The following is a 17016-nucleotide window of genomic DNA, read 5'->3' as shown; positions in this document are numbered from 1 at the left end:
AACAGGAAAGCATTGAATCGAAAGCAAAGGGGAGGAAGCACAAACTGATACCCACCACAAAGCTGCTGAGTGCCCAGCATGACCCAAGCCGCACCCTCTGATGAGGAGTCTTGTGGAGGAGTAAGAAGCCACAGACTTTACTAAACCATCAGCACAGCCTGTCCTCCACTTCCCCGGTCCAGCCTTCCCGGATCACCATGAGTATCACCGGGTACTGACCCAAGAAGCTGGGTGATGACAGAAAAGTGACCAGAAATGTAGAGTCCAGAGGAAGGTACCCGAAATGAATGACTGTAGACCATTTTATCTCAAACTCCCTACACAGTCAAGCGTGGTGAGCACGAAGGTCCGGGGCATGAGAATGTTTCTAAGGAGCTCCCTGCTTGGGGTGATTCCTAAATGAAGACTCCTAAAAATGTTCCCTAAAAATGCCTTTGCTACCTCCCTGAAAGGCTGCTTCTAGTAGTGGCCAAAACAACTTATAAAAATTTTATAACTAAAAATAAAGCCCTTGTGAGATACAGTTAAGAGAACTTTAAATATACACTAAGGTATGATGACTATTTTTAGATTCCTGACTTCAATGGAGGGAGGAGAAAGGAAGGAGATGGAGCAGCAAAGACATATGTTACCTACTTGATTTTGCTCATGGCCTACCCTGTTTACATTTGTCCCTTTTGCTATCAAAGGAGATATTAAGGAATTATAGGAAAGGGAATGAAAAGTGTGGAAAAATATATAGGAACTAAGTACAGATTTTAAACACCGGTAAGGTGGAGAACTCCTTGGAACTCTAGAGCTTCACAGTGGCTCTATAATTCACCTGTTCAGGTTCACTACCTCAGAATCTAAGAAGGTGAGATCTGGGCCCTACTTTTGCAGCTGGAAGGTCAGAACACAAAGAATGGAGGTGACTGACTCAGTCTGGAGGAAAGGTTGCTTGGCTTGGCTGGAAGTGGGCACTTGTGTCATCATAGAGTGCCAACCTCACACTTCAGATAACAGAACAGGAAATATTGTTAGTTCAGATGGGAGAGCAGAGGACTGACTGTGTATCCAAGACCATTAAGTTATTCAGTCACCTCTTTGTGTTGTACTTTCTATCCTACAAGGGAGCAGAGCTGGCTGTGGGGAGCTTGGGCAATAGATGAAACAGGCCATCAGGCCAGTCCCTGTTCCTTGCAGCTTTCTTCTCCCTTCTATCATGTTCAGCTTCTTTAATCTGCTCAACCCAGAAAGTCTTCCAAGATTGACATCATTACCAAAGTTTAAATGGAAGAATCTGAGGCATTTTGATAGGAGACAGGGGTGACAATTCTGGAGTAGAGGAACTGTCTCTCACAAGGTCTCTCTACTACAAGTGGTAAAAATTTGTGCTTTATTTTAACAACCACAACAACAGTGAATTGGAAAGGATCTAATAACAGAACAGAATTTGTAGTCAGACAACTTTGTTTTGAAACTATTCTTCCTTTCTTCCCTTCCTCCCTCCCTCCCTTCCTTCTTTCCTTCCTTCCTTTCCTTCAGAAAGGAAAGGACAGGGAGGATAGCCATAGAATGGGAAGCTCCTTAGACTTCAGAGGAATGCCGCAAGCTTCCCAAGTCTGAGTGCCTGCCCAGAGTTTGCCTACTTTCTTCAGTAGTCAAGGATATTCCTCAAGTTGTGTTTAATATCTATGCATGAGCCAAACTGCGGTAGGTGGGTGACTGCATTCCCCAGGTGCAATCTTTCAGCATGTGACCTGATGTAGTACATTACATTCCTTAGACAAGGAAAAAATAGCGATATGAATGCAAAGAGGGGGAGGCAGAGAGTGTAAGCTACTCTAAAACACTTAGTTATGAAAGAAGAAAGATTGGCTAGAAAGCATGTGTAATAAGGAATGAATTCCATTTTTTTAATTGAGAGAGGTTCAGGAATGTTTATATACTTGAGGAAAAAGCATAGTGAGAGATCTTAACAAGTCACTTCGTTCCTAAGCTTTGATACCCCCATCCGAGGTGAGGAGGAGAGGAGAGGAGTTTCTATAAAGATTAAAATTGAATTAAAATCGTATGCACAGTAGTGGCTTATATGCCACAAAGCCCTTTACACATGTTAATTTTTATAACTATTATCATCTAGTGACTGTACAGATGAGTAAGCCCTGGTCACAGCTGTTCTATATTTTCTACCCTATATGACAGAGCTGTCAAGAGGAGACAGGCTCTTGAGTAGGCAGGGCTAAGTCACATAAATAAGAGGCTAACACTGGTGTGATTTGTATCTTGACATGCTTTGAGCTTTTGGAGGATGGTGTGTGTATGTGTGTGACTTACTAGATGCAATGAGTTACCATTTATTTCAACTTGCCCTGTATTCTTATTTTAAAAATCTTACTTAAAACATGGATACATGTCAAATCCAACATGTCTCTAAAAAGATCTAATGTTTGGAGAAAATTTTAGAAATATTCACAAACTATGCATCTGATAAAGGTCTATTCAGAATCTATAAGGAACTTAAACAATTCAACAAGCAAAAAATAACCCCATTAACAAGTGGGCAGGCCGGGTGCAGTGGCTCACACCTGTAATCCCAGCACTGTGGAAGGCTAAGGCAGGCAGACTACTTGAGGTCCGGAGTTCAAGACCAGCCTGGCCAACATGGTGAAACCTCCCCTACTAAAAATACAAAAATTAGCCAGGTGTGGTGGTGCACACTTGTAATCCCGGCTACTCGGGAGGTTGAGGCAGGAGAATCGCTTGAACTCGGAAGGTGGAGACTACAGTGAGCCGAGATGGTGCCCCTGCGTTCCAGCCTGGGTGACAAAGTAAGACTCCGTCTCAAAAATAAATAAATAAATAAATAAATAAATAAATAAATAAATAAATAGAATACATTTAAAAAGTTGGAAAAGGACATGAACAGATACTTTTCAAAAGAAGTCATACAAACAGACAACAAACGTGGAAAAATACTCAACATCACTAATCATTAGAGAAATGCAAATCAAAACCACGGTGAGATACCATCTCACACCAATCAGAATGGCTATTATTAAAAAGTCAGGCCGGGCTCAGTGCCTCACACCTGTAATCCCAGCACTTTGGGAGGCCAAGGAGGATGGATCACCTAAGGTCAGGAGTCTGAGACCAACTTGGCCAACATGGTGGAACCCTGTTTCTGCTAAAAATACAAAAATTAGCCGGGTATGGTGGCACATGCCTGTAATCCCAGCTACTCAGGAGGCTGAGGCAGGAGAATTTCTTGAACCCGGGTGGCAGAGGTTACACTGAGCCAAGATTGCACCATTGCACTCGAGTCTGGGTGATAGAGCAAGACTCTGTCTCAAAAAAAAAAAAAAAAAAAGTCAAAAGCCACAGTTGCTAGCGAGGCTACCAAGAAAAGGGAATGCTTATCTATTGTCGGTGTGAATGTAAATTAGTTCAGCTACTGTGGAAAAGTAGTTTGGTGATTTCTCAAAGAACTTAAAACAAAATTACCACTCAACCCAGCAATCTTCATTACTGAGTATATATCTAAAGGAAAATAAACCATTCTACCAAAAAGACACATGCACTCACATGTTCATCACAGCACTATTCACAATAGCAAAGTCATGGAATCAATCTAGGTGTTCATCAACAGTGGATTGGATTTTTAAAAATATGGTATATACATAGCATGGTATAATACACAGTAAAAAAAAAATGAGTGAAATCATATCCTTTGTAGCAACATGGATGGAGCTAGAGGTCATTATCCTGAGTGAATTAAGGCAGAAACAGAAAACCAAATGTGTTAGTAAGATCTCACAAGTGGGAGTTAAGCATTGGGTACTCATGGACATAAAGATGACAACAATAGGTACTGGGGACTACTAGAGGCAGGAAGGAGGAAGGGGGACAAAGGTTGAAATACTTACCTATTGGTCACTATGCTCATTATCTAGGTGAGGGGATCATTCACACCCCAAACCTCAGTGTTATGCCATATACCCATGTAACAAACCTGCACATGTACTCCTGAGTCTAAAATAAAAGTTAAAATTATTTTTTAAAATAAATAAATAGGTCGGGCGTGGTGGCTTACGCCTATAATCCCAGCACTTTGGGAGGCTGAGGCGGGTGGATCACTTGAGGTTAGGAGTTCAAGACCAGCCTGACCAACATGGTGAAACCCCATCTCTGAAAAATACAAAATTAACTGGGTGTGGTGGCATGCCCCTGTAATCCCAGCTACTTGGGAAGCTGAGGCAGGAGAATTGCTTGAACCCAGGAGGCAGAGGTTGCAGTGAGCCGAGATCGAGCCACTGCACTCCAGCCTGGGCAACAAGAGTGAAACTCCATCTCAAAAAAAAAATTAAAATTAAAAAATAAATAAATAAACAAAATTAAAAGTTGCCATGTTGAAAAACACTAATCCATCTTGAGATGCAAGTATCTGTACAAATAAGACTATATACATGAACTTCAGGTTACATAAAGGAGCAGTTTCTGTTCGTAGGTGGGGGGAGTTAACTTTTTGTGTTTCTTTCTGGCTCATTGCAGGATCACATAATTTTGCTTTGATACAAATTTGGCAACAGGAATCATAATTCTTTTTCCAACTGACTACAGTGCTTGTATACTTTTAACGAATAATCCCTGTGAGTTGTACAAGGCCTTATATATTCAACAAATCAGTGAAGTTTTTATCCTCTTAATATTTACTTTGTAGCTTTGCTTTGAACCACCTCAGCCCCAGTTCTACACAGTTGCAGTAAAGATATCTGCAAATTCCACTCCCCCATTTCCTTTCTGTTTTGCCCTTGGTTTTTCAACAGGGAGATGATTGTACCTTCATTTCTGGGTGCATCCCTTCACTTATTCCTTATTTCCCTTCTCCATCCCTTACTCCTTCCTTCTCTTCCCCAGGCCTTCACAACCTCTAGATTTTATTACTAGCAACTTCTTAGGCCAATCCCATAGCATGCTCCTTCATGCATTACATGAACAAATTTTTTGAGGGTGCTGAACCAAACAATCAGGTGTCTTTTTTCAAGAGTGAACAAGAAGCCACTTTTTAAAAACAGTTTTATTGAGATATAATTTGTATTCTATAAAATTCGCATTTCAAGTGTACAATTCAATGGTTTTCAGTATATCTATTTAGCAGTGCACCCGTCACCATAATTAATTTTAGAATATTTTCATCATCTCCAAAAGAAACCTTATATTCATTAGCAGTCACTCATCAATTCTGTTCTCCCATACCCCACCCCTTTATTCCCTCTAGTCCTAGACAAACACTAATCTGCTTTCTGTTTCTATGGATTTGCCTATTCTGGACATTTTATATAAATGAGATCATATAATATGTGGTCTTTTGTGACTGGCTTCCTTCACTTAGCAGAATGTTTTTGAGTTTCATCTATATTGTAGCATCTATCTGTACCTCATTCCTTTTTATTGCCAAATAATATTTCATTGTATGGATATTTCACATTTTGTTTATCTGTTCATCAGTTGATGACAAATGGGTTGTTTCTACTTTTTGGTTATTGTGAATAAAGTTTCTGTGAACATTTGTGCACAAGTTTTTGTATGGAAATATGTTTTCATTGCTTTTGGGTAGATTCCCAAGATAAAAGAATTGCTGGGTCATATGGTAACTCTATTTTTAGCATTTAGAGGGACTGTCAAACTTTTCCAATGTGGCTACACCATTTTACTTTCCCACTAGCAGTGTATGAGCTTTCCAATTTCTCCACATCCTTACCAACGATTATTATTTTCTGCCTATATTATTATAGCCATTCTAGTGGGTGAAAATTGATATCTCATTTTGCTTTTGATTTATATTTTCCTAGTGACTTTTCATGTGCTTATTTGCATATTTTTCTCTTAAAAAATATCTTGTAATCCTTTGCCCATTCCCAACTTAGATCATTTGTCATTTCTTATTGATTTGTGTTTTTTATATTCTAGTCCCTTATCAGATAGTATAATTTGCAAATATGTTCTCCGATTCTGCGGGGCTGTTCTTTCACTTGTTGGTGTCCTTTGAAGCACAGAAGTTTTTTATTTTGATTAAGTTCAACTTATCAACTTTTTTTCTCTTTTATTATTTGTGCTCTTGATGTTGTATCAAAGAAATTACTGCCTAACTCAAAGTCACAAAGATTTACTGCTTAACTCAGGTCAAAAGAGTTAGTTTTCTTCTAAAAGTTTTATATTTTAGCTTCTACATTTAGACCTATGATTCACTTTGAGTTAATTATTGTGTACAATCTTAGGGGTCCAAATTAATTCTTTTGCATGTGGTTATCCAGTTGCCCAGCACCACTTGCTGAAAAGACCATTTTTTTCCCCCATTGAATTGTCTTGGCTCTTTCGTTGAAAATCAATTGATTGTAGCTGTTAGGGTTTATTTGTGATTCTCAATTCTGTTCCATTGATCTGTATGTTTATCCTTCTGTCAGTAACACACTGTCTTTGTTACTGTAGTTTTGTTGTAAGTTTTGAAATTGGGAAGTGTGAATCCACCAACTTTGTTCTTCATTGTTTTGGCTTTTATGAGTCCCATGCATTTCCATACACATTTTAAGAGCAGCAGAAATTGACAAGTTGATTCTAAAATTCATTAAAAACCCTCACTTCTAAGAAACAATTAAAATATTTTCTTTCCAACCTAGGATGAAATTGGATAAGGAGGACTGAGCAGGTACATTTTTGAGTTGTGGTGGTGGGGGATGGGTCATTTGAAAGGGGGACCAACCTGATGGAGGAGGGGAATAAAGGAGCCACAATGTTTGGTAAACTTCCCACCCTGGTGAGAGGAATGTTTGTTCAGAGGAGGCAGTTTGTTCTAACACCAGGGAATATTATGAAAGATAATTGAAATTGTAAAGTCCATTGATCTCCCCAGAAGACAAAAAGGTCTCTAAGTAAGCAGTATTGTTAGCTTGTTGATTCTTACAGAAGAAGATTTTCATCCAACTAAGGGAAGCAGCTGGGCCTTTCTCAGGGCTGTAAGACAGAAAAAAAATGAAGAAATTCCTCTGTATCTTTCCTTACCTCTCCCTGTGGCCAGCCCTAACTTTTGTCCATTTTTGTTACCCTTCCCTTTTATAAGCTCCCCAAAAAGAGAGAGAGGAGAAAGAGAAAAAGAAGAAAACCATAGTGGAAGAGAGGGTTAGAGATCCTGGGGATGGGGGAGGAATTCTGGAGCATTTCAAATTAAAGATCCCTAAGGTACTATGGGTGGAACCTACTAAGTAATATGACAACTTGTAGCAAGAGTCATAAGGATGATCACATCTTCAACTCAGCGATCCAACTCCTGGGAATTTATGTAAGGAAATAAGACATACAAAAAGTGTGAGTGGGAATGTTAATGAAAATATTACCTATAATAGTGCAAACAGGAACAACCTAAATCACCAAAATAGAAGCATGTTTTATGACATCATAGCATGTAAAGATGGCAGATTATAATACTAGCTTCACTGTCAAAATATACTCTGAATTGCATCACTTTTCACTGCATTCTGTATTACTCTGGATCAAGTCACTATTATTCCTCATCTGAATTATTGCAATGGCCTCCCAACTGGCATTTCTGCTTTCACCCTTGTTCCCCACCCCCAGTCTACTCTCAACACAGCACCCTTAGCAGTCGTTTAAAAACTTAAATGTAAAGTTCATATGGAATCATAAAAGGGCCTAAATAGCCAAAGCAATCCTAAGCAAAAAGAACAAATCTGGAGGCATCACATTACCCAACTTCAAATTATACTACAAGGTTATAGTAATCGAAACAGCATGGTACTGATATAAAAGTAGATGCATAGACCAGTGGAACAGACTAGAGAACCTGGAAGTAAAGCCAGATACTTTGAACCAACTGATCTTCAACAAAGCATACAAAAACATAAATTGGGAAAAGGACACCCTATTTAGTAAATGGTTCTGTGAAAACTGGATAGCCACTGGATAGAAGAATGAAACTGGATCCATCTCTCTCACCACATACAAAAATCAACCTAAGATGGAATAAAGACTTAAATATAAGACCTGAAGCCATAACAATTCTAGAAGAAAACATAGGAAAAATTCTTCTGGACTTTGGTCTAGGCAAAAAATTATGACTAAGACCCCAAAAGCAAATGCAACAAAAATTTAAATAAATAAACGGAACCTGATTAAACTAAAAGGCTTTTGTGCAGCAAAATATATAATCATCAGAGTAAAGAGAAAACCCACAGAATGGGAGAAGATATTTGCAAGTATCCATCTAAGAAAGGACTAATATCCAGGATCTACAAGGAGCTCAAACAAATCAGCAGGAAAAAAAACCCAAATAATTCCATTAAAAAGTGGGCAATTTACATGAATAGATGCTTCTCAAAAGAAGATACACAAATGGCCAATAAACATGGAAAAAATTTCAACATCACTGAACATCAGGGAAATGCAAATCAAAGCCACAATGAGATACCACTTTACCCCATCCAGAATGGCCATTATTAAAAATCCAAAAAGCAATAGATGTTGTCACAGATGTGGTGAAAAGGGAACACTTATACACTGCTAGTGGGAATGTAAATTAATATAACATCTATGGAAAACAGTATGGCGATTTCTCAAAGAACTAAAAGTAGCAATCCCACTGTTGGGTATCTACCCAGAGGAAAATAAGTCATTATATCAAAAAGGAAAATAAATCATTATATCTGCACATGTATGTTTATCACAGCACAATTGACAATGGCAAAGGTATAGACCTAACCTAAGAGCCCATCAACCAATTAGTGGATAAAGAAAATGTGGTATATATATGCCATGGAATAGTACTCAGCCACAAAAAAGAATGAAATAACATCTTGCACAACTTGGATGGAGCTGGAGGCCATTATTTTAAGTGAAATAACTCAGGAATGGAAAACCAAATGCCATATGTTCTCACTTATAAGTGGGAGTTAAGTTATGGGTACACAAAGGCTTACAAAGTGGTATAATGGACATTTGAGATTCAGACAGGGGAAGGTTGGGAGGAAGGTGAGGGATGAAAAACTGCATATTGGGTACAATGTATACTACTTGGGTGACAGGGGTACTAAAATATCAGACTTCACCACTATACAGTTCATCCATGTAACCAAACACCACTTATACCCTAAAAGTTACTGAAATAAAAATGTATTTAAAATTTAAAAAAGAAAACCTAAATGTGTCACCCACTACTCAAAAGTTTCCATGGCTCCTTCTCATTTAGTATAAAAGCCAATGTCTTTGATTAGTCCTGGGCCCTACCTCATCTGGCCTCCATCTGTGACTTCATCTGATATTTTTCTTCCTGTAACTCCATTCTGAACATATAGGCCTCCTAACTGTTTCTTGAATGTACCAGGCCTCCTCCTGCCCCAGTGACTTTTGACTCTTCCCTCTGCCTCAGAGTCTCTTCTCCCAGATATCCATTAGTTTGTTCCTTCACTGCCTTCAGATCTTTGTTCAAATGTAACCAACGATACTTTCTTTTCCTGACAATCGTATTTAAACTTGCTATCTTCCTCCCATCCCTCAGCCTCTAGCATATCCTGTTCCTCTTCCTTGCTTTATTCTTCCAACGCTTATCATTTTACCTGACTTATTTTTCTGGGCTGTTGTCTATTCCTCCCCCTGCAACCCATGCTCTATGAGAGCAAGGATTTATGTATTTTGCTCACTACTATATCCTCAGTGTCTTGTCTATTCCTGGCACAGAGTAGCTGCTTAATAAATAATTTACTGAATGAGTGAATACATCCACAAAAGTAGTGATTATGAAAATTGGGTCATAATTTGAAAAGTGGAAAGTATGTTACTGTAAGCTGTGATGTGCACAGTGGCTATGGCAATGTGGTGTAGCACAGTCTGGGAGCTGCAGATGAGAGAGATCTGGATTTGAATCCTGAGTCCACTACTTCCTAGTTATGTGAACTTCGGCAAGTGTACCTAACCTCTCAGTTTTATCATCTGTGGAACAGGTAGAATAATACCTCCTTCATAGCATGGTGAAAATTAAATGAGAAGATGTAGGAAAAACCTGGCACATAATAGGTGTTCTATGAACGTTAACTCTCTCTCTTCTCCTAAAGAATATATACACAGTGGGTAAGAACTGCAAAATAATTGGGTGTTTCAAAGACAGGGATGATGCACTTTTATAAAAAAATTTTAATACACAATTCCTCTCTAAGCATGGATATATATACAAAAAGAGTGCCAGACTAGGAGTATGGAGACCTGGGTTCTGGGTTCACCTCTGATACAGGCTGTGTGACATTAAGCAAATCCTAACCTCTTGGGACTGTTTTTTCATCTGCAAAATGAAGAGGTAGAATTTAGTAAGTTTGAGTCCCATCAATGCTTAAAATTCTATAATTCAGAAAGGCAAGCCATTCTACCTAGTTTCATCCCGCTTTAGCTCAGCCTTACTCGGATACGCTGGCCAGATGTTTCTAATCTTACACATAAAAGACTCTGGTATTCAGAGGCCAAAAGAAACTGGACAATTTAAGAAAAGTACTAAGCAGATGAGTTTTCCTTCTGTCTGATTCTTAAACAGCTACATGACTATTATTCAAACTTAAGAAAACAGGAAAAGAAAAGCAAGTATGCATATTTAGGTTTGAATCAACTATGTGAATATTTAGCCATGAAGAAAAGTGTGGTTTTTTGTGTGTGTTTTATTAATTATTATTTGTACAACAACCAAAAAGTAGACGTCAGCAGTTTTCAACTGTAACTATAACCTTGTACCATGTGGCTGTGGGCCGAAGTGCAGGAGGGAGTAGTTGGAAGGCAATCTGGCTAGAGCCTTCCCCTGCTCTGGAAAGCTCGTGGCTTTGTTTTTTTCACATTGCTACGCCGAGACGGAGGAGAGGAGGATGTTTGGGTTTACAGGCCACCAGCCACTGTCAGCAAGTTTGTAGCCCCAGCTTCACTTCCCTGAAAGGGCGGGGGAGTTTCAGCTGCCCTGGCCTCCCTCCAGCAACTGAGCCACAGAGGATTCAAATATCCCCATCAGTTGCAAGGCCCTGACTTTACCCAGCTGAAAACTGACTATCTCATCTGGGAAGGGTCAGTTAAAAAATGACAGAACTGCCTAAAGTAAACAAAGGGAACAACCACAACAGAAACTTTCTCTGCAATGTTTCCTTATAATTACCGGCCCATCCCACCAGGGCTCTGGCTTGAGTCCCCATCCACTCTCCCTGTTGCCCCCACAGGACCTTGTTTGAGTAAGCCCTAGCTGACCTGAGGATCGCCTCCCTGTCTACATGCCTCTGTCCCGCCCTCCCCATGGAGGGGAGGGAGACTCCCGATTGCAGGAAGTTTTGAGAATGGAGTTTGAGGATTGTCAGGCAAAAAGACCCTCTAGAGCTCATTCATTAGGACCCCTAATAGATGAGTAAACAGCTTAAATGAAGTGCCTAAAGTTGAGAGCAAGTATGGGACAGAACTGGTTTTCTTCTTGCTAACCGAGTGCTCTTTCCAGTAATCATATACCGTTGTAAGGGACTAAAGATAAGGAAACTAACATTGAAGTTCTTTCTCCACCTTTTCATTCTAACCAAATCCTACTTTGTTGGACTTTTACACTTTATAGATAGGCTGGGCATGGTGGCTCACACCTGTAATCCCAGCACTTTGGGAGGTCGAGGTAGGTGGATCATGATGTCAGGAGTTCAAGACCAGCCTTGCCAATATAGTGAAACCCCATCTCTACTAAAAATAAAAAATAAAAAAAAAATTAGCTGGGTGTGGTGGCGGGTGCCTGTAATCCCAGCTACTCAGGAGGCTGAGGCAGAGAATTGCTTGAACCCGGGAGGCGGATGTTGCAGTGAGCTGAGATCATGCCACTGCACTCCAGCCTGGCTGACACAGCGAGACTCAATCTCAAAAAAAACAAAAACAAAAACAAAAAACAAAAACAGAAAAACACGCTTTATAGATAAACATATTTTGAATTTAGACTTAAGGACAAGGACTAAATCTTACACTCTGTGTACCTTGTTCGTACTTCAGAGTTCATGAAGTGTATTCATGGTCAGCAGCCAAGTAGAGCGGGTAGGACATTTGTTTCAGAGTTCATCAAGCCTCAGAATCCCATCTCTGCACATTCTAGCTGTGTAAACTTGTAGGCAGATTATCTACTCTAAAACTTAGTTTCCACATTTGCAAAAGGGGAACAATAATAGCTCCACCTCATTATTTTGTCATGAGGATTTCATGAGATGATACATGTAATGCACATTGAAAAACTCAACAAATGTTAGAAATTGTAAATAGTTCTGGAAGGCATTTATCATTCCCATTTTACAGATGAGAAAATTAAAGCTCAGAGAGTTTAAGGGCTAGAGTCATACAATTGGTTAGTAAGATAGCTAGGATTTAGCTCAGCCTCCCAGCTCCATATCCACAGTACTTGCTGCCCCACCATTGAGTGTAGACAATTGAGAGTGGCTCTAAGCTATGGGCCAAATATGTCTGTCCCTATCATCATGGAATGACATGTTATTTATTAAGCCCATGTATGCTTGAGGTGCCAGGAAATGGATGCTTCTGGGGTGAGGTAGGCTCTTCATGTGCAGCCTTCATGTACAGATTCCAGCCAAGGAAATCAAGCCTGGCACTAATCCCTTGTCCAAGCCCAGAGACGCTGTGCCCACGGAGTAGGTCAGAAGTCCTTGAATATCCTCAGCTTTCCTTTCCTCTGGCAATGCTTCCTTGATGCCCTAAGAATATTTTGCTTACCCTGACATTAGAGCCCTCTTCACACTCCCAAGCTTTCTAGTATTTTGGGTGTGCATCTGATTCTCCTGTTGAAACTGGACTCCAAAGTGAAGTGCTCAAAATGGTACATAGAGGTATGAGAAAAACATATGTGAATACTTGCTTCTATTTATTTTTAAATCTAAAATATTAAGAAAATTAGGCTTTACTAATATTAAAATGTCACAGTAGAGTGTATGGAATTTATAGCAAACATGCAATTATTAGGCATGTATGCTGGTTTTCTTTTCTTTCTTTCTTTCTTTCTTTCTTTCTTTCTTTCTTTCTTTCTTTCTTTTTTTTTTTGATGGAGTGGTATGAAGAAAAGAGACTAGAGGTAACTGTTCTAGAAAGTAAGCTCCTACAGGCAGAAGATGTGTCTTTTTCTAATGTGTATTCCACCCCTCCCTCATTAGCACTAAATGACTCCTCCCTGATTAAATAAATTTGGCATCTATGTAAACTTGGTTGTCTTTCTTGTTTTTCCCCTCCTTTTGTCATCCATCTGATATAATGTCTTATTCAATATTCTCCCAAGACCTGAACAAATAATAAAGCTGTGTTAGTAAAGAGTGCAAATTGCCATAAAAAGACTGAAAAGTAAGATTCATAGTCCCCAAGGAGATGGTTAATGGTAGTCAATAAGGCATATAGTGGGCAAAAGAAAAGCTAAATGTAAAACTTCATGGAAGAACTCATGGACACAGTCAGGCAGGGAGCCCCAGCACTACAGTCTGAGAAATCAAATGTAATCTGAGCATATGTGTGTTTTCAAAGTAACCACTGCCCTCTCTCTCCTCTGAAACTTGCAGAAAGCAATGCAACACAATGCAATGAGCCAGGGTCTTGGAGAAAGAAAGAAATCCCAACTCTGTCACTGTCCTGGTTGGGTGATCTTGGGCAAGGTCCATAATCACCCCCACTCCCAGGAAAAATAGTTCTTCACCTACAAATGAGGTTGAGCTAGATGATTTTGGAGGTTACTTTCATGCTTTGAAGCAGCCCATGTTGTCTTCCTCAGGCAATTTATACTTCAAGTGACACTGTGAAGCTCACTGGACCAAAAATATCACCTTACCACCAAGCCTTTCATGGTTTGTGACATCCTCTCCTCAGGCACCGTGTCTCCATGCGGTGCTTCCCAACCTAGCAATAACTTACTGGCATGAATCCACTTCAAGTATCAGTTATGTCCATGATGCATGTAGAGTGGGAAAGCAAGATATGAACGGTTATATATGTGGTATGCGTATGTCTATAAATACCTACAAATATATGTGCATACACATAGAAAAAGAACTGAAAGATACTCAGCATACTTTCAACACTGATTATTCCTAGGGAGTAGGAAAGCAAGATGAAGGTATGAATTTTACCATTTACTTTAAATCCTCCTATATTTTTGTTGTTTTTTAAAAATAAATGATTTTACTATTTACAAATAAAAATTTTAAAAAATAAACATTAAAGTCCTATACAAATGTTTAATAATATTTGTAATAAGTAGCGCCAGTTTCTTCAAGAAGCCCTACCAGAAGCAAATCTGCATCTTGATACTGCATTAGAGCCTTGGCTGAAGTACTAATAATACCCGAACATTCTATGGAGGATTGGGCCCTGGACTGGGAGAACCTAATCACATAATCAGAAACTCTTATTGAGTAATTTTGGGCAACTTGAGTTTTCCCAAACTTTACTTGAGTTTGTTTTTCTCGACTAGAAAACAATGCTTTTGAACTAAATCCTCTATCAGGAACTTTCTACTCTGAAGTCCTGTGATTCTTAACAACAGTACATGCAAAAGACACAGGAAAGTGAGTATGTCATATGGCATCCAGGATACTTTCCCCCAAAGCAAAGTGAAAACTGATGTGAAACTCCTTCTTCCTTCCTTATTTTCCTCTCTCTCTCTCTCTCCACCTCTGTTATCTAAATGCTCTATATTTGAAGCATTCATCACTGTATAGGCCTTGATGGGATACAGAGGACAACCTTTTACTTTAGAAGCTGAAAATGTCAGATACTTATTTTCCAGCTTCCCTTACAGGTATGCATAGGCATAAGGATCTGCATTGCTTTTTGACTCAGGAGCTAGTGACCTCAAATAGCAAAGACTGCTGAATCTGTTCTGCAGCAGGGAGTGGCATTAGTTGTAATAACAACATTCATTTTTTAGATGCTACAGTGGTGGTGGTTCTGGTGGTTCTAGCAGCAGGGACCAGCATCCAGGCTTGGGGCATTCACCGAGCAGTGGTTTCCATGCAGTGGGGGCACTGATGACTTCATGATATTGTTCTGCAGTAAAATTTTAGGTGTTGCTTCTGGCTATGTAGCCTCTAAACCTGGGTTTCTAGTCCTCCTGGAGAGCTTGTGAACTACCTAATATTTTTTAATAAATTCGTTTACTGCTTAGATTAACTACAAATTGTTTCTGTTGCTTGCGACCGAAAACATTTACTAATGTACCTATTATTTTTTTAAAAATCATGCACTTGGAGATTATATATATATACACACACATATGTTTTTAAGGGAAAAAAACTCCCCTTCCCTTTGTTGATCCCTTATTTTCCCAGTTTCTTCTCTGGAGGTAGTAATAATGATTTGTTTCTTATGTATTCCTCCAGAGATATCTTGTGTGTACACAAGCACATCTATGTATTTAAGAAAAGTTACTTAAAAATCACTCAAATAGGATCACTCCATATACACTGTTCCATAATTTGCTTGTAACCTTAACACTACATGTTAGAGATAATTCCATAAATATAAAGCTGCCTCATTCTTTTTCTTATTTTTATTTTTAGAGACAGGGTCTTGCTCTGTCTCCCACGCTAGAGTGCTGTGGTGTGATTATAGCTCACTGCAACCTCTAACTCCTGAGCTCAGGGGATCCTCCTGCTTCAGCCTCCCAAGTAGTTGGGACAACAGGTACGTGCCACCACTCCTCTCTAATTTTTTATTTTTTGTAGAGTCAGGCCTTACCATGTTGCCCGGGCTGGTCTCGAACTCCTGGCCTCAACTGATCTTCCCATCTTGGTCTCTCAAAGTGCTGGGATTACAAGTGTGAGTGACTGTGCCTGGCCTGCCTCATTCTTTTTATTGGCTGCTTAATATCCCTCTGAATGAATATACTGTAATTTATGTAGCCAATTTCCTCCTGTAAGCAGTTGGGTTGCTTACAGTTTTTGTGACTACAAATAATGCTGCAGTGAATATCGTTGTAAATATGTATTTTTAAAAAAATATGGAAAGCTTCATGCATGTCATCCTTGTGCAGGGGCCATGACAATCTTCTCTGTATCCTTCCAGTTTTAGCATATGTGCAGCTGAAGTGAGCAAGTAAATATGTCTTAATGCCCAGTGCAAGCAGATACATGTCTGATAGGGAAGTTGCAGCGTCAAAAGGTAAATGTAACTTTAACATTTTGATAGATAGCACCAAAATGCACTGCAAATTTAGTAACAATTTTTAATCCTACTAAAAATAGTTTAGACTCTCCCCCGACCAAATCTTTACGTCACCAGTGTATATTATCAGATTTTATAATTTTGCTGTTCTAATAGGTGAAAACTGATTTTCTCATTGTTCTGATTTTCATTCTTTAATTTATGAGTGAGGTTGAACATTTTTCACGTATTTAAAAGCCATTTGTAAGTATTCACCTGTGTAGTATATTCATGTCCTTTGCCTGTTGTTTTCTATTGGATTTTTATCTGTGTTTAATTGCTTTGTAAAAACTTCATCTTTTTTTTTTTTTTTGAAATAGGTTCTTGCTTTGTCACCCAGACTGGAGTTGCAGTCTGGCACCCTCCTGACTTGGCCTTTTTTTTTTTTTTTTTGAGACAAAATCTCACTCTGTTGCCTGGGCTGGAGTGCAGTGGCGCGATCTCAGCTCACTTCAACCTTTGCCTCCCAGGTTCGAGTGATTCTCCTGCCTCGGTCTCCCAAGTAGCTGGGATTACAGGCATGTGCTACCACTCCTGGCTAATTGTTTTGTATTTTTCGTAGAGATGGGGTTTCACCATGTTGGCCAGACTGGTCTTGAACTCCTGACCTCAAGTGATCTGCCTGCCTCAGTCCCCCACAGCACCCAGCCCTGCCTCAGCCTTTTAAAGTGCTAGGATGACAAGTGTGAGCCACTACACCTGGTCAAAATTCCATATTTTAAAGTAAATTTGCCTTTTGTCATACTTGTTGCAAAATTTTTTCCCAATTTGTTTTTGGTTTTC

At 39.3% G+C, this 17016-nt stretch overlaps 1 protein-coding gene and 1 pseudogene across 1 annotated transcript in view; one reads left to right on the top strand and one right to left on the bottom strand.

The window, feature by feature from the left end:
• GSTM2 (glutathione S-transferase mu 2) overlaps positions 1-17016 on the top strand; it is a 1178915-nt gene that overhangs the window by 265218 nt on the left and 896681 nt on the right. The window lies entirely within an intron of this gene.
• LOC129530132 (uncharacterized) lies at positions 16025-16123 on the bottom strand (annotated as a pseudogene).

This window comes from Gorilla gorilla, chromosome 1 (assembly GCF_029281585.2).
Source record: "Gorilla gorilla gorilla isolate KB3781 chromosome 1, NHGRI_mGorGor1-v2.1_pri, whole genome shotgun sequence".
In the NCBI taxonomy this organism is placed as follows: Eukaryota; Metazoa; Chordata; class Mammalia; order Primates; family Hominidae; genus Gorilla; species Gorilla gorilla.
The sequence above is the reverse complement of the archived record's forward strand: the minus strand, read 5'-3'. Positions and strand labels throughout refer to the sequence as shown.